Source organism: Musca domestica, unplaced genomic scaffold (genome assembly GCF_030504385.1).
Source record: "Musca domestica strain aabys unplaced genomic scaffold, Musca_domestica.polishedcontigs.V.1.1 10, whole genome shotgun sequence".
NCBI classification, from domain to species: Eukaryota; Metazoa; Arthropoda; class Insecta; order Diptera; family Muscidae; genus Musca; species Musca domestica.
In genome coordinates this window covers 8,990,911-9,017,590 of record NW_026712115.1, presented here as the reverse complement: position 1 = coordinate 9,017,590, position 26,680 = coordinate 8,990,911, and the positions used below count along the sequence as shown (strand labels likewise).

Here is a 26,680-nt window from a genome sequence, read left to right as displayed (position 1 = left end):
ACGCTACCAGTATCACGGTAACGACCGATGGTGCTCTAACGATAGCCACTGGTGGTGCTCCAGCTAAATATAAAGAAATCACATTATCGCGCTTGAGTTCCATCACGAATAACTTTTTTTCTAGAAAATTCTCACCAAAATACTTTTGTACGTCTGTAAACAATCACTGGAATAATTTTAACAGCTGTCGGACGAGTGGCTTAGAAATGACAGCAGTCTGAAGTTTGTTGTCGTTTTTTCATCTAACTCTGTATGGAAAAAATTGCTCACCCACTACTTTCTAAAATATCGTACATATGTCTCATATAAAACGTATATGTATTTTACATAAAATCTGAGCAGAGTGCCCGATACAGCCCAAACTTTTCACAATTGACAATATTGAACTACTCTGATTTTTCCCCACAATATGTTAACATTTTGAAGAATAATTATTCTCTTAAATCAGGGAATCAATGACCGAATTTGTTCACATTTCACGTTCAAATCATTTTTGTTTATATAAGAGCAAGTGTGAAAATTGAATATATCGGCTCACTTTTTCTAAGTTAAAAATTTTCGAAACATCTCAGATAAATGAGTTGAGTACCCGATATCTTTATCAGATTCAGGTTAGGAGAGAACATGGGAAATATAAGCCTTTTGTTTCTTAAACCTACCTCCCAAAGGTAAAGATTTGTCGTATTAAAGTATATAATTTCCATATAAAATGTCATTTTTTTAAATTGACACATATTTCATATAAAGTGGAGGAAGTTGACGATATTAGTCAAAACATGACACGTTACAATATTTATATCAGACTTGGGGCATATCAGACCATATTAGGCCACTCATTCGGTATCTTTCCTATAAAAAGATCTACATTTTGAATAATCATTGCGCAAGTCAGAATTTATTTGAAAGTATACATCTGTTTGCAAAACCGACTGATACAGAACAACATCTCCATATAAAACACAATGGATACTGAGTTAGGGATTCTCTGATGGTTCATATGTTAGTCTGTAATTTAAAGCACTTTGAATCATCGTAATAGGCGAAATTTTCAATACTTATTAATAGAACAGCCTCACCTGATGGCGGCCTCTTTATATCAGTTTGACTCCCTAATCCAATCCTATTTGCCTGTTTCTGTTTCTGATTTGGCCAACAATAATTTATGTCACTCCAAGTAATATCCATTATGATGTTTCTTTAGATGGAATCACTTTACCAAATCCTAATCTCTAGTTACCCATTCCACAATAAATTTATGCTCCATATACTTTCGTTTGGCACTAATGAACCGCCTTGCTAATTACGTTCGTACGGTCGGATAATCTAGAAATCCAATGATTAATTGGTCAACATCTTTGTTAATGGCACTGCTAATAATTTACAATTGGAAATCGAAGCAAAAATTCACGGACGTTTTACTCAACGCCAATTTATTGCCAATGATGTTGACCATTTTGAAGGAAAGAAAAAAAAAAACAAAATCGAAAAAGAAACAGAAACAGAATAGTGTGTCCATTAAATAACTCAGTGTTCAACACGGATGTGGACAGGTACACCACATGTCCAGCGATGCTGTGCCGTGTGTAACTGCAATACTGCCACCACCAGCATGGTCTCCTCTAGAAAAACAAGAATCCAGTGGAAACAGGCAATGACCACAAGTTGTGCCCACCATCAGTGGTGGTTGGCCGCAAACGAAAAAAAAAACTAGAAATGTTATCTCCGCTCTGCTTTGCCATTTATTTGGATACATAGCCTCAATTTCCACGCACACACACACAAACACCAAGGAAAACAACGAAAAATCCGCTATAACCAGCTTTGGCAAAACTAGATGCTTTACATTGCTCGATTTCAATATCAAAGTCATGGTGCAAAATGTTTTCCTACTTGTCATACTCACCCCAATAACAACAAAAAAAAACTTGATCTGAGGCAAATGGAAACACTGTTGTCGGCAAATGAGTTTCAATTCTGCAAAGAAAAAACAAAACAACATCAAAAACCAGAATTTATTGGTAACACCAAATGATAAATCGGATTCGTGTAACTATTTTTATTTTGGTTGCCATTGTTGTTGTATTTTCAATTCAATTCTCTACTTCTTTTCTAGTCACAGTACTTTCATCTGTTTCTCTCTGTGGTAATCAAAAATCTCAATCTTTCCACAACCATTCACCATTGTCGACTTGTGTCCAAGATGGTAGTACCATTGAAATAATTTAAATTCTTTTTCATCGCTGATGGAGGAACCTCATTTATGTGCCATGCTAATGTTCACTCGTCACCATCTCTTGTTGTTTTGAATATTTTCAAGGTTACATTTCCCTCCGCTTTTCGCTTGTAACCAACTTGTCTCCGTTTCCAGTACTTCGAAGAAGAAATCTAAGAATATAAATCATTAATTTGATAGCCAGCAATGATGAGGGTAAATCATGACAGTCGGTTTTTTTGTATGAATATTTTTTTGAGGGTTTATTACCTAATGTCTCTTGAGAAGCTTTTGTTGTTCGCTTTTTTGTGGTTGAATTTCTTAATTCTGCCATTCTGAAGTTCATTGCCAAAGATTATCTAATTTTTTGTCTTTAAGTTACCTTTGTATAGAATTACCGGTAGTTTTGTCAAGTTGAAAAGAGGAATTGTGTTACCTCCTTTAATGAGAATTGATATAGAAACAAGTAAAAAGCATTAAGTTTGGCCGAGCTAAACTTTTAATACCCTCCACCTTAGGGTAATGGAAACACTAGAATCAATTATGACCCACAAATACCAATTTTAAGTCATATTTGTGGGAAAACGTGGCATAAATCATCAAAATACTGAATATCGGGAGGTACCGCTGTATAGGGCTATACAAAAGCGTGGAGCTATGCATACAATATTTTGCCATCGGAGCTAGAACTCATTATGACCAACAAATTCCAATTTTTAGACAAATCCGAGATAAAATGTGACAAAAACCATAAAAAACGAATATCGGAAGATACCGTTATATGGAGGCTATAGGACCTATATATACAATGTTTCGGCGCACGAACTAGGACCCATTATGACCTACAAATACAAATTTTCAGACAAATCCGTGAAAGAATGTGGTAAAAATCATCAAAATACCGAATATCGGGAGGTACCGTTATATGGAGGCTATACCAAAACGTGGACCTATACATGCAAAGTTTCGCTACCAATTTTTAGCCAAATCCATGAAAAAAATCTGGCAAAAATCATCAAAATACCGAATATCGGGTGGTACCGTTATATGGTGGCTATACCAAGGCGTGGATCTATACATGCAAAGTTTAGCCACCGGAGCTTGAACCCATTATGACCAACAAATACCAATTTTCAGACAAATCCGTGAAAAAGTCCGGCAAAAATCCTTAAAATACCGAATGTCGGGATGTACCGTTATATGGGGACTATACCAAAACGTGGACCGATATGTCTCATTTTCAATACCAACCATCCTAGACACAATAAAAATTATTTTGCTAAATTTTGACGCTCTACGTAAAATAATGTGGGCTGTATCGTGATTTCAACAGGCAGACGGACATCGTTAAATCATCTTAGAATTTTATGCTGATTATGAATATATACATCATTGGGTCTATGACGAATATTTAGGGATGTTACAAACGGAATGACAAAGTTAATATACCCTCCTTTCCAAGGTGGAGGGTATAAAATGAGATATTTATGTATGTGTCTATAAGGTGAAATCGAAACTGAAGCCATTGAAGGCCATGAATCAAATGTTTATATTTTAGAATCCAAGATTTTAGTTTTTTTTTTTATTATATATAAATTTAAAGAAAATTCAACATTGTTCTTCGACTGTAAAGGGAGCAATTATTATTCAAGATTTTGGTAAGTGGTTGGGAAGTTTCTAAATAGACCCGGTCAGAAGGTGTTTATTTTCCATTCTAGCAAGTCATTTTAGCCTCATATAAATATTATCATGTGTGAAGTTTGGACTACACCAGATGCTCCCTCCGGTTCATATATGCAATATGTATGAATATATTTGTCTGTGCTTTTGAACTCTAGAAAGAGGGGAGCTCAAAAAATCCTATGAGGCACAAATAGCTGTGGGACAACATTTTTCATGTTTGCTTCCAACGTCAGCGTGATGTAAGTATTACCTAATCAAATTTGGATTTTATCGGGCATTAGATTTTTTTGACATAAGATATATACAGGGTGAGATAAAAAAAACTGCAACAAAAAATCAAACGCCATAATTTTTATTTTTTAAATTTTATTGAATGAAAGCAAAAAATGTCGAAAATAGCATCAAATTTTAGAATAAGTTTAGATTTGTTCGAAATGGTCACCATTGGCACGGATTATGACCTTCAAACGGCCAATCAAATCGTCACACGCTGCCCGAATGTTGCTCTGCGGTATTTTGGCCCATTCCCGGCGAAGCGCTTGCTTGAGGTGATCGACACTTTGGTATTTTTTAGTGCCAATCTTGCTTTCCAAAATACTCCAGACACAATAGTCCAACGGATTGATATCCGGAGATTTTGGTGGCCATTGAGCGCTGGAAATGAAGCGAGGAACCGCATTTTGTAACCATTCTTGGGTGGCGCGTTTTGTGTGCGATAGTGTTGAAACCTGTTGGAATGTCCAAGCTCTACGGCCGAAATGGTTGCGTGCCCAAGGCTTTAATACACAGAATATGCAGAATATTTTCGCGATAATATTCGGCATTTATTCTGAAGCCACGGTCGATAATTACGAACGGAGAGCGACCATCGGCTGTCATGGCGACCCACACCATCCCCATGGCCGGCGCTTGAGTTCGGGTGGCCAACCGAAGGTGTACATTTTCAGCTGACCTCTTGGCAAGTAAAAACGATCATTTTGTTTGTTTACAAACTGCTGGACATCGAATGTTTACTCGTCGAATAAAATTTGGTCTTCTATAGAGAAATAGAGGTTTCTCTTGAACTACCACTTACCGTGTGTGAGCTATTTGAATATCAGTTATAGTTGTTTACATTAGAGCTTTTTGGCGTGTTATCTTCCTTTAATTTCCAGTTTTGCCATGTAATTGAAATATTGAACAGTTGGGATAATTATTTTTCACCTTTTTAAATAGTTTCAAAAAAGAGGGAAAAATTAAAGAATAACATGTTGCAAACAGGTACAATAAAATATTTTCAAAATCAATGATTGGAAGAAACTTAAATTGCGAGGCGCGAATTAATAATATTAACGAGACTTGCCATGGAATTGAAAGATTGAACACTTAGGATCATAGTTTTGAAAGAACATTCAGGCATTTCATTCATCTTTCGTGCTATTTGACTCATTCTAGAAATGAAAAAAAAAAAATATCAAACAAATGAAAACAACTTGTTGCCTATAATTTTGAATAATTCTGACGGGAAGCGGGCATAGCCTCAGAACTGTTTTTCTGTAGTTTTAAGAAGCTGTTCAACCTCCTTATTGTACCAATTATGAATAATAGCCTCAGGGTTGTATTTCAGTAGTTTTTCGAAAGTGTTGTACTTCCTTACAGGGTGAGATGAAAAAAACTGCAACCAACTTCAGACTGCTGTCATTTCCAAGCCACACGTCCGACAGCTGTTAAGAATATTATTCCAGTAACAGCTCATTATATTGTTTACAAGCCTACAAAAGCATTTTTGTGAGAATTTTCCAGAAAAAATTTATTCTTTATATTTTGCTGGAAAACCACAAGTTGTATCGTTAGAGCACTCCAGCATTTAAATGTGAATAAATCTTTTGTGTCTCGTACCATCGCTCGTTACCGTGATACTGGTAGCGTAGCCCGACGTCAAGGAAGTGGACGGAAGAAAACAACAACATCAGAGGAAATGGTTTGAAAAGTAAAGAAGCGACTTGATCGAAACCCGCGTCGAGGTAACCGAAGAATGGCTCGTGAGCTGAACATATCACAATATTTCAATCGGCAAATATTGAAAAATAAGATCGGGGTAAAGCCATTGAAATTCCAAAAAGTGCAAGAACTTACACCACAACAGAAAGAAAATAGACTCAAAAGAGCTAAAGAGTTGCTTCGCTTGGCCGTTGTCCAGCAGTTTGTAAACAAACAAAATGATCGTGTTTACTTGCCAAAGAGGTCAGCTGAAAATGTGCACCTTCGGTTGGCCACCAGAACTCAAGCGCCGGTCATGGTGATCGTGTGGGCCGCCATAACAGCCGATGGTTGCTCTCCGCTCGTATTAATCGACAATGAAATCAGAATAAATGCCGAATATTATTGCGAAAATATTCTAGAGCCTTGGGCACGTAAACATTTTGGCCGCAGACCTTGGACATTCCAACAGGACTCAGCACCATCGCACTCTCGCTTCATTTCCAGCTCACAATGGCCACTAAAATCTCCGGATACCAATCTGTTGGACTATTGTGTCTGGAGTATTTTAGAAAGCAAGGTTGATACTAAAATATATCAAAGTTTCGATCACCTCAAGCAAGCGGCGAATGGGCAAAAATTTGGCAACATTCGGGCAGCGTATGACGGTTTCATTGGCCGTTTGAAGGCCATAATTCGTGCCAAAGGTGACCGAACAAATTGATCGAACAAATCTGAACTTATTATAAAATTTGATCCTATTTCCGACATTTTTTGCTTTCATTCAATAAAATTAAAAAGAGTAAAAATTATGGCGTTTGACTTTGTTGCAGTTCTTATTTCACCCTGTGTAAGGCAAAAATGTGAAAAAAAAAACTTTTTTCGTGATATGTCCACTATTGGCTTCCTAGTTCAAATTATGGGGCGAATTCAAAGTAGGCTATCCTAAATTAGTTTTTGTTTTATATTAAAAGCGGAGCGATGAGTTATGCCTGGCAACATAGCTTATATCTAATTCATTACGATACAAATTCCTTTACATAAAAAAACGAATTGCAGTTAGACAATGCAGCCAAGAATGCAAGAACCTAACCTGTTACAACTGGTCAATCAACCAGCTAAGCGGTTAGAGTGGGCAAGTGAAAAAAATTCAAATATTCCAAAAAATATGTTGGCGTGCCATTTTCCTAAATACCTCTGACTTAGCCAACACACTCACACAGACACAGACGGCCAAACACCAACTGGAGTTGGTGACTGACAAGAACCAAACAAGTTAAACGGCATTACAAAACAGGTCAACAAAAATAAATTTAGTACATTCTAATTCTGACACCCAAGAAAAAAAGTGATTTTATTTCTATATAGAAAACATTGCAAACTGTGTCAAATTTGTAAATTCTTATTTGTGAAAACTAAGGCAAAAGGCAAATATTAAACTCTATGGAACATATCAATCAATATTGGAGGTGATGTGGTGTAACAGAAGAAAATTTACGTTATCAATGTTTTTCATTTTTGTAGATTAGCAGTCAAAAATAGTGGTGAACAAGAGAAAAAAAAACAAAACAAAAACAACAAATATTTAAAAAAGAGAGAAAGAAAAAATAAGTGATAATTACATTCTATCCAGCTGCAGCAAAAACAACAAACAAATAAACAACATTTAAGAAAACAAATCGTAAACTAAGCTAACGATCATCCATCCGTCCGTCCATACATCCAACCAGCCTTCCAGCTTTTCTTAGCAACAACGTTGAGTGCTGGCGGAGTTTGGCAAATTCATCTTCATCACCAAAAGCTAAGAAGAGACCTGTTCATATTCTTCCATTACATTCTGTTGCTGTCGCTGCTTCTCTTCTTCTTCTTCGTCTTCTGTTTCACTTGTTGTTGTGTATGCGGATTAAAGTGAATTCCAAGCTAATGTGGACCAACGATGCTGTAGTCTAAGGTATGTACATTTATTGCCAACAATGATAACTTGCTAAAAAGCAAACATGAAAAATAAATGGCTAAATAAACGTAGGCAGCAAAGATGAGGAACGGGAGGGAGTAACAATCCAACAACAAAACGGCGTTTTTACTTTTTTGTCTGTTCGTTGTTGTTATTTTTGCTGTGCGAGAAAGTTGCTTAAATACTTTCCTTGTTGTTGCAGCATCAGGTTATTGGGAATGCGAAATTTTGAATGTGATTTTGTTTTTGTTCATTTTCGTTTAACTTCATAAAACTTGGTTTTTGGATATGAAATAAAAAATAAAAAAAAAACGTAAGCACCTCTAGCATTTCTGCTCATACATTGCAGCACGCCTTTATGGGTGTTCACATTGTGGAAGGTTCATTGCCAAAATGTAAAACAGGATTTGGGAAAGTTTATTTTGTGCGGCACTGGTATTAGGCAAGGGAAAAATGCAATTTCATCAGTTTCAATCCAAATGATTGTCATTAATCAGGGCTTGAAGCGAGTTTGAGTTTTTTTTTGTTGATTGGGAGTAGCAATAAATAATGTTCATAACATATATCAGTGTATGTTTCAGATTATTATTTGGTTTAATATAATGTAATAAATTAAAAGCTAGCCACAAAATCATTGCTGAAACGTCCAGCGATGCACATGTTGGCTAATAAATATTCCACCTGTATTTGGTACACTATGTTGCGTATGCCCACTGTCGTAGAGTATACGTGTGAAAGGTTTTGTTGAGCCCCCAACTATAGATATTTACAATTACATTTACAATTTACAATACAAAAAAAATTGACTATTCTGTTAAAATCTTAAAAATACCGAATGTTGCCGTTATATTAGAGTCAAAACGACGACGTGGACCTGCATAGGTAACTTTTGTCATAAACCATTACAAAATTCAAATGCGAAACTTGAATAAAAGAAACGGTGAATACTGTAATTAAAATCATCAAAATACCGATTATCGGGAGGTACCGTTATATGGAGGCAATACCAAAACGTGGACCTACATGGCCCATTTTCAATACCAAAATTTCTCCAGAAATAATATACATTTGAGCAAAATTTTATTAAACTACTTCATTTCGTTCGGAAGCCAGAGCGATATCCACAGACGGACGGACATCGCTTATTCGAAATAGAATTTTATGCTGATCATGATTATGTATACTTTGTGGGGTCTAAAATGTATATTTGGAGGTGTTACAAACGGAACGACAAACTTAATATACCCTCCATATTACGGTGGAGGGTATAAAAAAATAATATAAATGTCCTTCAAAAATATATAAGTTAACATAATTTTTATGTTATTTGTGTTTAATAACCATTGGGGTTTAAGTGCCTCACATTCTTAATATGCTCTCCACAGCAATGATAGTTGGAACCATATAGCTCCCATACATATCTTTACACGATTTGAAGTTTATTGTGCACCAAAATGCCCAAATTGGATAGAGTTTTGCAAATCGCGTTTTAATAAGTTTGCAAAACTCTATCCAATTTGGGCATTTTGGTGCACAATAAACTTCAAATCGTGTTAAGATATGTATGGGAGCTATATATATATATATTATTATTATAAGGGTTGGTAATTGATACGATACCAATCACCTTTATTCCCAATATAAATGTTTATCATAAAGTCGCACTCGTTGTATATTCAGCCGTATGACTAAAGAGGGGGATATACCATTTGATAAGGAAAACATGTCTGTCTGTGTGTGCAATTACTATCGAAGGGAGATCGAGTTCGGAGATGGGCAATATTGGTCCAATCCTACCAATACCTCGCCCACAAACGTTCAAAAATTTGTGAAAAAACACATCTCAAACAAACATTTGAGAAGAAAGGAAAATAAAAAAAAAATGAAATCTTTTATTTTATGCAAATATTGATCGCGACTGAACCTCAAATTGTGTATCCGCTTGGTCCAATTTTGTCATACTCTTTTCAGCATTTCGTCGGTGATTCACGAATGAATGCTTCAATTTTGTCTTTTAGTGCGTCAATTAAAGCTGGCTCGCCTGTACCGACAAGAGATTTAATATAGCCGGCCAATTGACTGGTCCCGAATGTGAAATAAAATGTTCACCGAACTCACTTCTGGTTGAAACCACATGTCATGCAAGACAACCTCTTGCATTTTGGGCATCATATCATCTTTGAAAAAGTGTAGTCCAATGACCGCACAACAATGTGACATCTTCTGGGTACATTGGTAGCTTTTGCAATACTCTTGGTTTATGTTTAGTCCATTATTGAAAAGGCAAAAATAAGCTTCTTCGCTGAATATAAGATACGCTTTATGAACTTTCTTAACTGAGTTCGCATTTTGATAATAAAATTCAATGATTTGCAAGCGATGTTCGCTTGTAAGACGATTCATGGTTAAATTATGGATCAAAACAGTAATCAGCAGTAAGTTCAGCCGGGCCGAAGTTTGAATATCCTGCACCATTTGATGAAATTTGAAAATTTCAAAAAAAAAAATTGTAGAAAAATACTAATAAAATTTTTGAAATAGCGAAAGGAGTTACCGTTATATTGATCCTATACGAAGATGTAATGTAATTTTCGTCATAAGCCATTACGATATTCAAATACCAAACATGAAACAATTCCGTTGAATAATGTTGCTAAAATCATCACAATACCGAATATAGGGAGGTAGCTTTACATGGGGGTTATCCGAAGGCCTATGCCTTCATATGTAATTTTCCATCATGGGCTGTAGTACCCATTAGAAACTTCGCAATAATGCCACTAAAATCATCGAAATGCCGAATATCCGGGATAAAGTTATATGGACCATTTTCTGTCATAGGATGAAGTACCGATTAGGAACTTCAAATTTAAAAATTTGAAACATTTCCGGTAAAAATTGTGACATAAATCCTCAAAACATCGAACATTTGGAGCTACAGTTATATGAGGACTATATCAAAACTTAGACATACATTGACAGTTCCATACAAAGATGTTTCTTACATAATGAGAACAATGGGAAACCAATTTTGAGAAAATTTGGGTTAAAATTGTGACTAAAGTAGACAAAACAAACCTTAAATCTGTCGCTACAGTTGTGTGGGTCTATACCAAAACGTGGATCCATATAGTCCATTTTCAATACCAAAAGTCCTGCAGACCAAACACATTTGAGTAAAATTTTATCAAACTACTTCATTACGTTCGGAGACTAGAGTGATTTCCACAGATAGACGGACATCGCTAAATCGATACTTACTTTTATGCTGATAAAGAATAAAAATACTTTGTGGGGTCTAAAATGTATAATTCGAAGTGTTACAAATTGAATGACAAACTTAAAATACCCTCCATACTACGGTAGAGGGTATAATGAAAATGTTTGACAGTTAAACAAAACGCGTAAAAAATCACCCTTTAACACCTTCCCCCAAGCATAATAAATCTCGTAAACTGTGAAATCTATGGGCGTTTCTCTTCAAACTTTGCATATATCAATTTTCGGACCAAATTAGAACCAATGTGAAAATGGATGTATTTCTACCATGGTCCATAGAAATATTTATATCAAATGTAGTTTTGGAGCGATCAAGGATAAAAACTGGCCCACGACTTATTGTTCCTAAAAGCAAATAGTACAATTTTCTAATATTTTATATATTTGTACCACGATTATACCTACTGAAGTTCCAATCTTTATGGTACGTCCCATAACACAATTACCAAGGAAATCTCATGCAATCATACGATTACAACTTTTAAAATATTTTGTCATTTTCAAGCCTTTTAGAGGGTACAAATGTCTAGGATATTTAATAATATTTAAATTAAATTATTACCCTCAAAAGTCATGCAAGGCTTGATTATGGATGGGTTAAATCTTGTTTCAAAGTATCATTTTGCGGCAGCTAGGACATGTATGAAGATCGACAATACCGCGAAGAGTGTCATCCCGAGATTTCAGTAGAATTGACCTTAATTTCATTGCAGGTTTTATACAGAATCCATATAGCAGATATTGAGAAGATTTTGTCGGGATTTTACATTACGGTTATACTGGGGTTTTGATCCTTAAAGATTTACTCGTCAGATATAAAAAAGCCATCTGAATAATAACAAGGTCGAATCCTTAAGAAAAAGGTTGCCATATTCGAAGAGAAATAGATTTTGTTAAGTAGCTTTGATTTTCATTCATTTTTCGTGGGTTTCATGTGCTTATGGCAATTCTGTCAGTACAAGCCATACACAACTTTTCCAAACTTATCCTACTTTGCATTCATTGCACCATGATACTAATATATTTGTTAGTGTTATGTCATTTGTCTTCAAAAGTGCCATTTCAAATCTGTATAACAATTGGCTTTCCAAATTGTATTTAGGTTTTAATTTAACTGTGAGAAAAAATTGGCCCCAATTAAAAGTAATTTCTGTTCTGCTAAGCCATTATATATTCCACACACACATGAAATAGGGAAACAACTCTTTCCATTTCCTCTTTGCGAAAACCTTACAATCATAGGAAATTGCAATGAATTTGAAAATAAGTACAAGTCACTGCAACGAGCACAAGAAATAAAATGTAACAGAGTTCATGAACCTTTCACAAAACCTTTCAGAGGCCACACCACAGAGAAAGAGGGAGCGAAGGAGAGAGAGGGTTAGCGAGTGTAATAACAATTATCGCTTTTCACTCGACTGAACCGAACAAGAGAATAGACTTAAGAAAGACTTGCCAAAAATTACTTAATAAATGTAGTTGAAGTTGAATGCCGGCAAGAGGTGCCAGTTGCCGTTCAACTTCTTTAACTTTGCCTTCTTCGCCATCTTTGACTACCAAATGAGCCAACTAACTGCCTTATGACTTCATTACATGTATTTTGGCCAAGGTGTTAGTTTTTTTCTATTTTACAAATGAAGCGAATAAATGAAAGTAAAAAGAAATGGATGCAAAGAAATAGTTTAAACCCTAACAACAACATGAGACTCAAAACTCACAGGAAGGCAATAACAATCGAACAACGAAAACAATAACAAGGAGGCATAAACAAAGGCATTAAACATGGCCAATAATGGCAAGCAGTTTGTGTTGGGTCCTAAGTTTCGAACACTTTCGTACACACATCGAACTATAAACTTCAAGCCATAACCTATACCAGGGCACCAACATATAAAAATATTGTTCACCCATTTGCCAGACATACCACACCAACCAACAGACATGCAGATCCAAATCTATCCTCACCATAAAGTCTGGAAAGGCACAATGGATTAAAGCAAATGAAATAAAAGACAGCAACAACAACACAATTACGAGATCGCTGTTTTTTTTTTCTTTTATTGCAAAATGAAAGTGAAAGCAATGCCATCGCACTATTGTTGTTGTTGCTGCTGCTGTTGTTACCTTTTATTTTTGGTTCAAAACAAAAAAAAATCGCTTGTCTTGCATGTTTGCTGTTGTGGAAAGGTTAAACTCTAATAATTGTCTATGGCCCGCTAAATTTACCATCAACATTCAGGCTAGACATTATTCGAAACAGAAGCTTAGTGTTTGGTGGTCGTTGTTCGTTGTAGTTGTTGAACGAAAATAACGGATATTGTCCTAGCCAACCAGCCAGCCATCCAGACTTACGTTATTTCCGGCGTTATTCTTCAAGGTGATGGCTAGCATTTACAAAAGGGCTTTAATTTGACACATGAAACATTTAACGTTTTTGTTTGTTTTGGGGGCATTTACAGCTGGGTGATTAATTGATCGGCGACGATTATGTAAACCTTACACGGAGTGGGTAGTAGTAAAGCTCTTTCATTTATGGGCATTTCTTTGTATATTCGTATGGACTTTCAAATTTAACGGATAATTTAAGTTGTATTGTTTCAGATCTAATGGTTTGTGTATGTAATAGGTGTATCGAATAAGATTTTGTGCTAGGGTTAGGTGTTTAATAGGCTTGCCAAAGTGTAAAACCTGATTAATGTACGTTATGAGATCCCAAAAATACTTTGTGTTGTAAAGTCGGACCACATGTCCTATCATATTCTTGTTTGCCATTCTGCACACAAAACTTTTGAAGGAATTACTGGAATTTATATTATAATATGGGCTTAATCATAGAGTTTTTAGAATATAAAAAGGTATACATACATATAATGGAAAGAAAAATTTTCTGGAAATCGATACAGATTAAGTTTAACCACTTCGATACCAAAATTCAACCACTATGAAGCTTTAGTACGTATTCCATAAAGTTCTGAGTTCGTATAATTTACTCTATACATATATAAACGTATATTTAATTGCGGGTCGACCGCGTTCTACTTTTTTCCTATTCTTTACTCGCAATGAAAAATAAATAACACTATTAAACCATAGATACTGTATCCGATTTAATCAGAATTTATAAAATATTATTCAAATTTATATTATGTTCGATGATAGACTACATCAGGTTCTCTTTCATAGATGGATATTTCTACAGAAATTTATCGAAATTGAGAATTGAAGGAAAGGAAAGTATCCCATATTCGAAATGACAAGGCACAATCGCCTTCGGTTCAAAAATGAGGGTTGGTCCTAAAATTGTTTTCAGTTGGTGCCCAAAATACTAATAATTTGCACATAGGGTCATATTGAACCTAGACCTCAGATCTCTTTTTATACCCTCCATCCTACACACTGCTTGTAACTCCTCGAAATAACAATTTTAGACCTTACAAAATAAAAATATGCTATTGATCAGCTCAGCTCTTTATCTGTAATTCACTTTAGTGGAACGAAATGAGCTAGGTGTTCGTAGAATTGTATTGAAAATGGAATATGTAGATGTAAGGCTTTTTACAGCCCCATATAATGGTGCAACCCGAATAAAGGTATTTCGCATCATTAGGAATATCATTTAAGTGAATTTGCTGTGAGTTTGTGGTTTGTGTTTGCAGGGGATAGAAAACGTTCTTGTAAAGAACTAACCATAAAGGTCCATAGTGTGATGTTGACACCGTGTAACGACACCTCCCGATATTCGGTATTTAAGACACATTTTTCAGCGGAATTTTATAAAGCTTGGTGTTTGGAAGATAATTGTCTATGTATGTCTACGTTTTCGTATAGCCTCGATATGAGATTAGATTTATGACACCATTTCAACCAAATTTTCTCAAGGTTCCTATTTGGAGTTCTTAATAGGTACAATTTTCTCAGACAGATAATTGAATACTATCAATGATCTTTGATAGATAATTGTCAGACAGGTCCACGTTTCGTGTAGCCCCCATATAAAAAATCATCCGAAACTCAGTATTCCAATGATGATGAGTGATCTTAATAAAGAAATGCATAATTGTACTACAAAATTTAGTACCATTTAGTACAGTTCTTACGCTTAGTACACATTTCCAAAACCAACTACTTATATCTACCCGTTTTCTACGAATTAAATCTTATAAAAATTTTCAATTTTTTATCTCTATCCCGTCACATGATTAAAATTTAGTGAATTTTAGTACGTATGGTACACGTATTCTTCGAATTTCGAAAAACCCTTTAGTTTGCATATCCTACACAACATCAAAGACGCTCATTCAAATTTCAGATTTTCAGCTGCATTCCTTCCCCGAATACCAAAGTTAATGCTATTTAGTAATTTTCGTACTTGTTTTCGTACTGCACACGATGTGATCTAAATGCCAAATTTTAGACTTCCAAATCAATCTCTTACCCAAATACCAAATTTAATACCATTTAGTACATATTTCCGAAACCACCTCAAAATCTCAACCATACACACTAACAGTGATCCTAATGCCATATTTCATAGTTCAAGCAGTATCCGTTCGCGAAATACCAAATTTAGTACCATTGTCTATCTTAAGTTCACATAAGTACGAATTTCCAAAACTACCTCCATATCTAAATACTACACGCCGACAGTAATATTGTTTCCAAATTTAAGGATACCAGCTCTCTTCGTTCACCTAAATCCAAAGTGTACCAAACTAAGGACCATTCATAACACATAAGTACAAATTTCCATAACTATCTAGATTATACAATGTAATAGAAATCTTATTATGGGTGGAGAGCCTAAGACTTTCGTCGCGTTAATTAGATGTAAAACCGTCAGTTGCATCGAAAACTCGAACCCTAGTCGTGTGATCTAGTCTACACATATCTAGCTGTAGAGCTCTGAAATTTGGCTCAATAGTACTGTGTCTAGAATAATAGGTAGTAAAAAATATTTTATCGTTTCATGTCTAGGCAAATACCAAGGACGAATGTACCTCCCTACCTTTGGTATTCTAAATTTTCAGTCACAATTTCTAACCAGGTAAAATTTCAATTTTGTGAACCTTGGAAATATTGTCTCATAAATTAAAATATGGCCAAGCTCCACATTTGCTAATGGGGTTTGAGACAATTGATTTTACCACAATTTTCGTTTTTTCGTGGTGAGAGGTATATAAAGTTTGGTCTGGGTGAAACTACGTGGTGTTTACTAGTGTTACATTGACTTTAGTTTTTAATATTACTTCAAATAAATTAAATACTGATTCTTCTGGGCATATTTTGTTTGGTCCAGAAGTTTGTATCAGATTTTCAAACCCCTTGCTTATCTAGCCGATTAGGGACAGTTATCAAAACCTTTTAAAGTTTTAAATTTTTCAAAACTATTACAATTATCGAATATTCCACAAGTAACCCTACATATTCAAAATTTTTAGAACTATTTAAAATTGACAACAAACTTAGTGTGATGTTCCTCTCTTAGAAGTACGTTCAATATGATCTTATTTTGACTTTCACCCTTAATCTAGTTCAGCATGGGATTCCTCAATTTATTGTATTCTTACCATTACGCATCTAAATCAGTTTCTCTCTTTTCACAAGAAAATGAGTTTTTTTCATAATGTTTTTTGACGGCCTATTTTTGGGAACAAATTTGTTTTGATAAAATCTCTAAGATAAAAGTTTCTAATGTCACGTTTTGACAATTGATAATGATGTCAATATCAATGAGTCGTAGGTGTGTGACGGCAGACATTTAGACTTATGACACATTTTGTGTCGTGTATTCTTTCTTTTGTTTCGTCATGGCAATTGAATTTTTCTATTAAGAAAAGAATGGGGGAGAAAAAGTTGTGGTAATTCTTTCATCATTGAGTCGAAAGATTTAGGCCACAAACTTAGTCTTCTTCGCTCATTTCACATTACACTTCTCTTTCATTGTCATCCATGCCGTACCTACATCGGCACAGTCGGTGTAATAGATATTTTCAAAACCACAGACAATGAAAATAAATGTGATCGCATTACATTTGGCACACTTCTTCTATTATTAGTATGTATGTATGCATGTATATAGGAGCGTCTGATACGCATAGACATGTCGAGTTGACATTAAGACTTTGCCAAGAGAGTTGTTATTTTTGATGGAGGGAAATATTGGGTCAATAGGTTGTGTATGTTGTGATATATAAATTAGGTGAAATTGTGTGAAATTATTTTAAAACGCAAATATAAAAGATAGCACGTGGAGAATATTGGAAAAGAAATTTGAATCTGGTATCTATCATTGAATAGCGTTTAAAATTTCCATAGGATTAAGTTTTAAGTCCCTTCCCTTACGTAGAAAGTTTGAGACCTTTTGAGATTAATTTATTTGGTTGTTCCGGTTCAGTCTAAGGATGTTCTAAGGACTCAATTTATGATAGTTCTTTTTTGTTCGAGCTATTGGTTTTTTATACCCTCCACCATAGTATGGAGGGTTGATGAAGTAGGTTGATAAAATTTTACTCAATGTGTATTATGTCTGCAGGACTTTGGGTATTCAAAATGGGTGATGTAGGTCCTCGTTTTTGTATAGCCCCCATATGTGATACCTCCTTTTTCGGTATTTTGGTGATTTAAGCGACATTATTCACCGGAAATGTTTCAAATTTGGCATTTGAAGTTCGTAACGGATGCTACAGCCTATGACAGAAAATTGTCTGTGCAAGTCCACGTCTTCATATAGCCTCCATAAAACGGTACCTTCCGATATTCAGTACTTTGATGATTTTAGCGACATTATTCACCGGTAGCATCCGTTACGAACTTCAAATTTGGTATATGAAGTTCGTAACGGATGCTCCAGCATATGACAGAAAATTGTCTGTGCATGTCCACGTCTTTATATAGCCCACATATAACGGTACCTCCCGATATTCGGTACTTTCATGATTTTAGCGATTTTATTCACCGGTATTGTTTCAAATTTGGAATTTGAAGTTCGTAATGGATACTACAGTCAATGTCAGAAATTTGTCTGTGCAGGTCCACGTCTTCGTATAGCTGCCATATAATGGTACCCCCGATATTCGGTATTTTGATGATTTTAGCTACATTATTAATAGAATTTTTTTATTCAAGTCTCGCATTTGAATATTGTAATGATTTATGATTAAAGTTGCCTATGCAGGTCCACGTCGTCGTGTAGACCCTAATATAACGGCTACATTCGGTATTTTTATGACTTTAATAAAATTTTTAACGGATTTTCTGTTTTTGAAAATTGCCAAAATCGTTCCAAATGGTGGGGGTATTCATAGATTGGCCTTACCGAACTTACAGCTTTTTATACCTTACACCACAAGGTGGTCAGGGTATTATGCCTTTGTTCATTTGTTTGTAACAGGCAAAAGGAAACGAGATAGACCCATAGTTCCTTTAGATGATCTGCATAGAATCACATTCTGAGTCGATTTATGCATGTCCGTCCGTCCGTCCGTCCGTCCGTCCTTCTGTCCATGTATTTTTGTAAACAAAGTACAGTTCGCATTTATTGCTCTATCCGGATGAAATTTTGCACAAATCATTTGTTTGGCCCAAGGACGAACCCCATTGAAATTGGAGATAATCGGTCAAAATTTAGATATAGCTCCTATATATCTCTTCGTCCGATTTGCTTTTTATTGTGCACCAAACGTTTAATATCAGCCCGAATAGTATGAAATTATGCACATCAAAACAACCAAATTAGGCCTGAAAATAATTTTATCGAGATCGGTTATGATTTGGATATAGCTCCGATATAAATCTTCGACCGATTTACGTTTTATTGTGCACCAAATGGGATTTGGCACTTACGACCGAATTGAGTCTAAGCTAGTATGTCAAATTTGGTGAAGATCGGTTCAGATATAGCTATAGCTCCCATATATACTGTTCATCCGATTTGTTATATTTGTTTATAATAATTATAATTATATATAATTATAATTATGATTATAATTATAATTATAGAGTGTATGTTGAATTCTCCCATTAAAACGTTTAATTGTTATGCGGAGCTCTACTAAAACAGCAAAGTGGTGTAGGTATCATAAAGTCGGCCCGCCCGACTTTAAGACTTTCTTTACTGGTTTTACTTGTTTTTACTCCATTCGCTTTTTATTGTAGAACACCCATAATCAGATTCTTAACGTCATTATCCGAACTCAGGAGTTTGTCTTTAAGCTTCTTTGTAAGCATGATAACTAAACGGTATATTGAATGAAATCTTTGATTAGGTGAAATCTTTGATTGGTTTCCGAACTAATTCTATTGTTTGGTCTGTTCCAGAACTGGGAGAATGTTAAAATTTTTACTACGATAACCGATAATAGAAAAAAATTCTAAAATAGTAGATTCTTGAAGGTTATGAAATAGAGCAATAATATGTATTGCAGACCACCCTGATTGATATGTTCTCTTATACTTTCTGAAATATTCACAATAAAACATTTTCTAAGGGAGAGAAATCAACAAATTTTCTTCTACCTAATTACGAGTATATGTCCACCTCGGTGTATTTGTTTGTGGAATAATTAATTGTTGGGGGATACAACATTTTTAATGAGTTTGGCATTGAACTGAATTGCTTGACTGACTCATTTCACTTTCCTTTGCTCAAGAGACCCGTCAATTTACATTTTACGTTTGTGTCTTAAGTCTTTCGTATTTTCCCATGTGTGTGTATCTCTCTCCCATGCAACCAAAATGAAAACAAAAGTAACGCCACCAAATCAAATCAAAACAAAACGAATAACACAATCCCTCATGATTAATATTATTTTCCGAAAAAAAAAAAACCCAAGCAACAAAGGCACGCACGATTACAAAATCGATGAAAGTCCAGCAAAAGAGACCAAAATAAAATAAATAAAACACTTTAAGCAAATGGCTCTTACATAATATCGGTTATATGGTTAGCGTTGTCCAGTGACCACCAAAAAGGCACACTCACCATTACTGGGTCAGAAAAACAAAAAAATATTGAATGCATTTGTAATGAATCATTTAACAGCACTTCAAATATAACACAAACTGACATACATGCGTATGACACAGTCTGAAGTGGCTTGGCAAAGGTTAATCAGGGAAATACCAACACCACCACAATAGCCACCACCGTCATCATTGTCGTCATTGTGGACGAAAAAAAATAAACATCCAGAAACCTCAATTATTTCTAGGAAATGGGTTTGTTGATGTGGTTACATACCCATATAAATACATATTTGGGTGTTTTAATTTGGTTGTGAACTTTTAAGTGTTTTATTTTTTGAAAACATAAAAACCGGTTTCAATTTCAATTGCTGTAATAAAAAACCCATACTCATTGTCTAAATATAAATGAAAACATACAAATTGGGTTAATTTAATGGAAACATAAACGGGTAGTTGTGATAAATTCTCAGAAAATTTTGAAAAATTTGCTTCAAAAATTAAAGAATATGGTTTCAATATTTTAATGTTCGCCGCTAATTTGGACGGTTTTATAGCCGAAGATTTTAATATGATCTGCTTATTTGTCATTTCGTTTGCAACATTTAGGAATATTCGTCGGAGGTTATCTAGCGTCTATTGGGTAAATACCCTGGTATTTGCTCAAATGCTGGTTATGGATTAATATTAAGAGTATTTTGCTAAAAAAAAATCCTTTATTCTGTGGAATTTCCGCATTTAATAGTGAACTTTAAGAAAAAAAGTAATAGAACTGTGTTGACATGTTCGTTCGGGATACCGTAGTATTTTATTGTTGCCAAATAGTCAGGCTTAATCCCATTATTGTGGGTTTTATAAATACAACGTTTGTTTATTAGTGGGGAAAGGTGGTGACGTTTGCCAGGGGTAAGACAGGGAATACCTAGTTTTCGGAAAGAGCCACCAATTCTCACCAGTTCCTGTTTTTTTTTTGTCTGGGATATTCTCCCCAAAAGTTATTTTTAAAATAACTCTTATGACAAAAAACTTTTTTTACCCAAATGAGATCGTAAGCTCAATAGAAGAGGAACCAAACAGTTACATTAAACTAAAATTCTTTTGGAAAATCTTCTAAATCTTACAACCGCACTTATAAACATTTTCATCTCTTCAGCGAATGAATTGTAATATTGGTACATCATAGGAAAATATTTGTACCAAACTAAGATCGAGTTGGGAGATGGACAATATCGCCCCACTCCTGGAACGTTTTTGACAGTAACTCAAAATATTGCAATAAAGCAATGAATAATTAAAAAATCTCATACAAAGAAATTGGAGTACCCGATATAGTTGAAAGTTGCCACACTGTAGGATTTTGACTGTCTTAGGTCAGGTGGGAGAATTGACAATATTTTTTGGTACTTTTCCGACAAATGACCAAAATCTTGAAAAAATACCCTCGTAATATATGATATCAGTGTATGATATTCTTCAAACTTAACCTCCTAATATAATATTCATATATTTTTTCCTCATTTAGAACAAGTGTTAAAATAAAATATATTGTTCCTCTCCTTTTGGTACCTCCCCCAAAAATTGAAAAATTTTCCAAAAAAAAAAAAAAAGAAAAAAACAATAATAATAACAAGTAAGAAAGCTGTAAGCCCGGGCCGAAACTTTAATACCCTCCACCATTTCGAATCATTTAGGCAATTTTCAAAAATATAATCCGTTAAAAGTTTTCTTAAAATCTTAAAAATAACGAATGTAGCCATTATATTAGGGTCTATACGACGACGTGGACCTGCATAGGCAACTTTCGTCATAAGCCATTACAATATTCAAATGCGAAATTTGAAAAAATTGGTGAATAATGTAGCTAAAATCATCAAAATACCGAATAACGGGGGGTACTATTATATTGGGGGGCTACACCAAAACGTAGACCTGCACAGACAATTTTCTGTTATAGGCTGCAGTATCCTGTATCCATTACGAACTTCCAATACCAAATTTGAAACAATCCCGGTGAATAATGTCGCTAAAATCATCAAAATACGGAATATCGGGAGGTACCGTTATATGGGGGTTATACGAAGACGTGGACCTGCATGGACAATTTTCTGTCATAGGCTGTAGTATCCATTAAGAACTTCAAATACCAAATTTGAGACATTTTCGCTGAATGATGTCGCTAAAATGATGAAAATACCGAATATCGGGTGGTACCATTAAATGCGGGCTATTCCAAAACGTGGACCTACATGGCCCATTTTCAATACCAAAAGTCCTGCAGACATAATATACAGTTGAGTAAAATTTTATCAACCTGCTTCATTTCGTTCGGAATCTAGAGTGAATTCCACAGACGGACGGACGTCGCTAAATCGACATATCGACATTTTATGGTGATCAGGAATATATACTTTGCGGGGTCGAAAATGTATATTTCGATGTGTTACAAACGGAATGACAAACTTAATATACTCTCCATATTATGGTGGAGGATATAAAAATTCTCAGGTTGAGCTAAAAGAGTACCTAATATAATCATCATAAAAATATATTCCACTTTTTCTAGTATCTAGTAAAGGAACTGATATATGAGAGGAATATCCTCCTCTGAATCGATTCCACTTGATTGGCCGAGGCATTTGAGCCCTTCGATTCGGGCTCATATGTTCATATATTTGGTGCACAATTAACTTGAAATCGGATAAAGATATATATCAAATTTGAACCGATTTCGATAAAATTTTTCGTAGGTGTTTCTGAGTTGTATTTGATATATTTCCCCGAATATTGTTGTTAAGCAGTGCATATTACGGCTGTGAAGAACAAATGTAACAAATCGGATGAACAATATATATGGGAGCTATAGCTATATTTGAACCGATTTCGATCAAATATATAATTATTGCCAAGCTTAATTTGGTCGTATATACAAAATACCATACTATTTGGGCTGATGTTACACGTTTGATGCATAATAAAAAGCAAATCGAACGAATATATACATATATGGGAGCTATATCTAAATTTTGACCGATTGTCTCCAATAGGGTTCGTCCTTGGATCACGCTCAGCTAGTGGCATGTATATTTAAGCTGCAAAGTACTTGGATATTAAATTGGATGAATATATATATGGTTGCTATAGCTATATTCGGACAATCCAGCTAAATTACTCGACCCTGGTTTAAATCCAATCCAATAAGAGTACATATATTTTTCTTAACTCTCATAGATTACTTTCCACACACACACACATAAACACAACTCCTATGTCTCACCTTCACCCAAATTCTCATAACTCAATTATCCAAAACAAGTAATTACACTACAAGAAATTCAACCACAGAGACGTGAACAATTTCAACACCCAAAATAATGAAATTATCAACAAATCATTACCTGACTTGAACTCAGCAACATCACTCAACTATAATTACCCACAATTTGCATAGCTCTTCTAACCGACAAAAAAAATGTGACAGTCAGAAACAAACAAAACAAAACCTAACCTAACTTAATTTGTGAAGATGACAGAGAGAAATGTGCAGGGCCAGCGAGAAAAACGAAACAATTTCATTCAATTGGAACACAAAGAAGACAACAAATTCCACTGCTCCAGTAAAATAGCAGTTGAGATCTTGTGAATGGAATGGAAATTGTAGGTACTGAAGGGGTGGACAAAAAAATGAAGTCTTGTTTCATTAACTTTCTATTTCGTTGGCATTCTGTTCACAATGTCGCCGTTGCAGTCCACGGCCACTTTGTCCGTTTGCTTCTCTGGCTGTCTCACTGTCTTATGCCTGATGTCTTATCTCACATTTCAGACTCATTTTTTTGGTCGTGGTTTGTTTGTTTATTTTCTTTGATTCGTTTTCTGTTGATGTTAATTTTGAATGATAGTCGTTACCAAAGATGAAGAAAAAAAAACATCTTCAATTTTGTTGAGACAAAAACCAAACATAGACAAAAAGGCGTTTTCAGTGATGGATGAGTGGGTATTATGAAGTTTCTAACGGTGGAATTTCTATTGCAAAAATAAAACAACAAAATTGCAATACATTGGAATCGAAGTTTTGAACAATGACATGTTATAACTTAAAAAAATCGAAAAACACCTGAACAGACCATGAAGAGACAACAATGTATTTAATGACAAATGTTTTAGGGAAATTATGTAGAAATATGAGAGCATCGGAGAAATATTTAAAATGTCGGAAATAGCATCAAATTTTAGAATAAGTTTAGATTTGTTCGAATTGGACACCTTTGGCACGAATTATGGCCTTCAAACGGCTAATGAAACCGTCACACGCTGCCCGAATGTTGCTCTGCGGTATTTTAAAATTCCCGCCTTGCTTGAGGCTATCAAGACTTTGGTATTTTTAGTGCCAACCTTGCTTTCCAAAATACTTCAGACACAATAGTCCAATGGATTGCAATCCGGAGATTTTGGTGGTCATTGAGCGCTGGAAATGAAGCGAGGAACCTCATTTTTTAAGCATTCTTGGGTGGCGCGTGCTAAGTGCTGAGTTCAGTTGGAATGTCCAAGGTCTGCGACCAAAATGTTTGCGTGCCCAAGGCTTTAAGACCCTCCAGAATATTTTCGCGACAATATTCGGCATTTATTCTGATGCCACGGTCGATTAATACAAGGGGAGAGCGACCATCGGATGTTATGGCGGCCCACACCATCACCATGGCCGGCGTTTGAGTTCTGGTGGCATTTTCAGCTGACCTCTTTGGCAATTAAACACTATCATTTTGTTTGTTTACAAACTGCTGCCAAGCAAAGCAATTCTTTAGCTCTTTTGAGTCTATTTTCTTTCTGTTGCAGTGTAAGTTCTTGCACTTTTTGGAATTTCGACGGCTTTACCCCGAGCTCATTTTTCAATAATTGCCGAATAGAGTATTGCGATATGTTCAACTCACGAGCAGTTTTTCGGCCACTGCGACGCGGATCAAGTCGCTTCTTTTTTTCTGGCAAATTCTCAACAAAATGCTTTTGTAGCTGTAGCTGTCACTGGAATAATTTTTACAGATGTCGAGTGCAGTTTTTTTCATCTCACCCTGTATATAGGCAATTTTTAACTAGGGAAAGACAATACCAAAATTTATAAAGGGGCTATATGTAATCGTAGGCCTATCTGCACAATTATTTGTTAGAGTTATAGGTACCTATTAAGTGCTTTTCATATCGGATTTCAGACAAAATCATTGTAAAATTTGGCTAAAGTCATTAGAATATCGAATATTCGGAAGTACAGTAAAATGGAGGCTATATACTATCATGGACCTATATAAACCATTCTATAAAGTAGCTAAATGAACTTCATGTGCAGAATTTCTGAAAATTCCTTTAAAAAATATGAGGGTACCGTTATATGGAGGCTACAGGCAATAGCAGATCTATTTACACAATATTTGTCAGATTCATAAGTACCTTTTTACTTACTTACCTTCGACTTCACACATCAGATTCCAGAAAAATCCATTTAAAAATGTGATTACAATCATCATAATACCGAATATCGAGAGCTACCGTTACTCAAAAAAATTATTTTCTCTGTGAAAAAAAAATAATTTTTAGGGTTGGCAATTTTTAATTAATTTAATAGGGATTAATTAATTGGATAGGGAATTAAAAATCAAAACTAGCTTGTAATTTTAGAGTTTTGCCTCAAATTTTTACGCATGAATACTAAAATTCTGCATATGTTTTCCTACATGCACTGCTATATAATGTAATTTATATAAGTAGGATTGAAAGTTCTTCCTCATAGAAGCAAACTTTTGTTTGAAAATTATCAAAGGCGTTACCTATTTTGACTTTTGTACAACACCTATTCTCAAAAAACTAATTAGTGCTTTTTACAACAGATGGTTTCAATATTTTTTTTCACTTTCATATTTTTACAGTTTTTTTTTTTAGTTCCCTAAACTTTCAAAAATAGATCACTGTTCAACACCCTACTTCCCAAATCCCTGCACTTCTATCAATATTCAATTTACTCGCGTACATTTTTTGTTTAGTATGTTTTAACTACTTTCCATTTTATCATTAGCAAGCAAATTAAATGTGTGATATATAATATTTCAAATAACCCACACAAATGCATACCTTTCTTTCTTTTCTTACTTCGCTAAACACACACACACGCAACATTATCTACGCTTATCAATACATTAGAAAAATTTCACTTTTTTCTTCATCTTCGTCTAATTTGGCAAATTAGAAAGACACGCAACCAACGCACAATTGTCGATGTTTCTTTAAGATTGATTTGTTGTTGATTTTTTTTGTTTTTTTATTTCTTTAAAATATTTATCAATAAATTGTAATCATCAATAGCTAAAAAGGCTCTTACATTTTGTGCAAACTGTCAACTGTCCCCCTGTTTCGCCTCCAACAGCCACCAACTAATCGAATAAATAAACAATGGCAATAATGGCGTAGCACAAAAGCATCGTTACGATGATTTGACGCAGGCGCAACTTTCGCCCGTTAATGTTTGCAAAAGACACATACAGACAGCGCATAGACACAAGTAGCCGGTTATTTATTCGCATAGCGTCTTGAATTTAAATTGTTTTTTTTTTGTTTGAGTCTGGTATTCTCTTACTGTCTGCGAACCTGTG

The 26,680-nt window shown here is 34.9% G+C and overlaps 1 protein-coding gene across 8 annotated transcripts in view; it reads left to right on the top strand.

The window, feature by feature from the left end:
* LOC131803997 (mucin-2-like) overlaps positions 1-26,680 on the top strand; it is a 97,787-nt gene that overhangs the window by 4,463 nt on the left and 66,644 nt on the right. For all 8 annotated transcript variants that reach the window (XM_059126112.1, XM_059126107.1, XM_059126131.1 and 5 more), the window contains exon 2: positions 7,379-7,805. The gene's annotated coding sequence lies outside the window, so the exon portion shown is untranslated. The remainder of the gene's footprint in view (positions 1-7,378; positions 7,806-26,680) is intronic.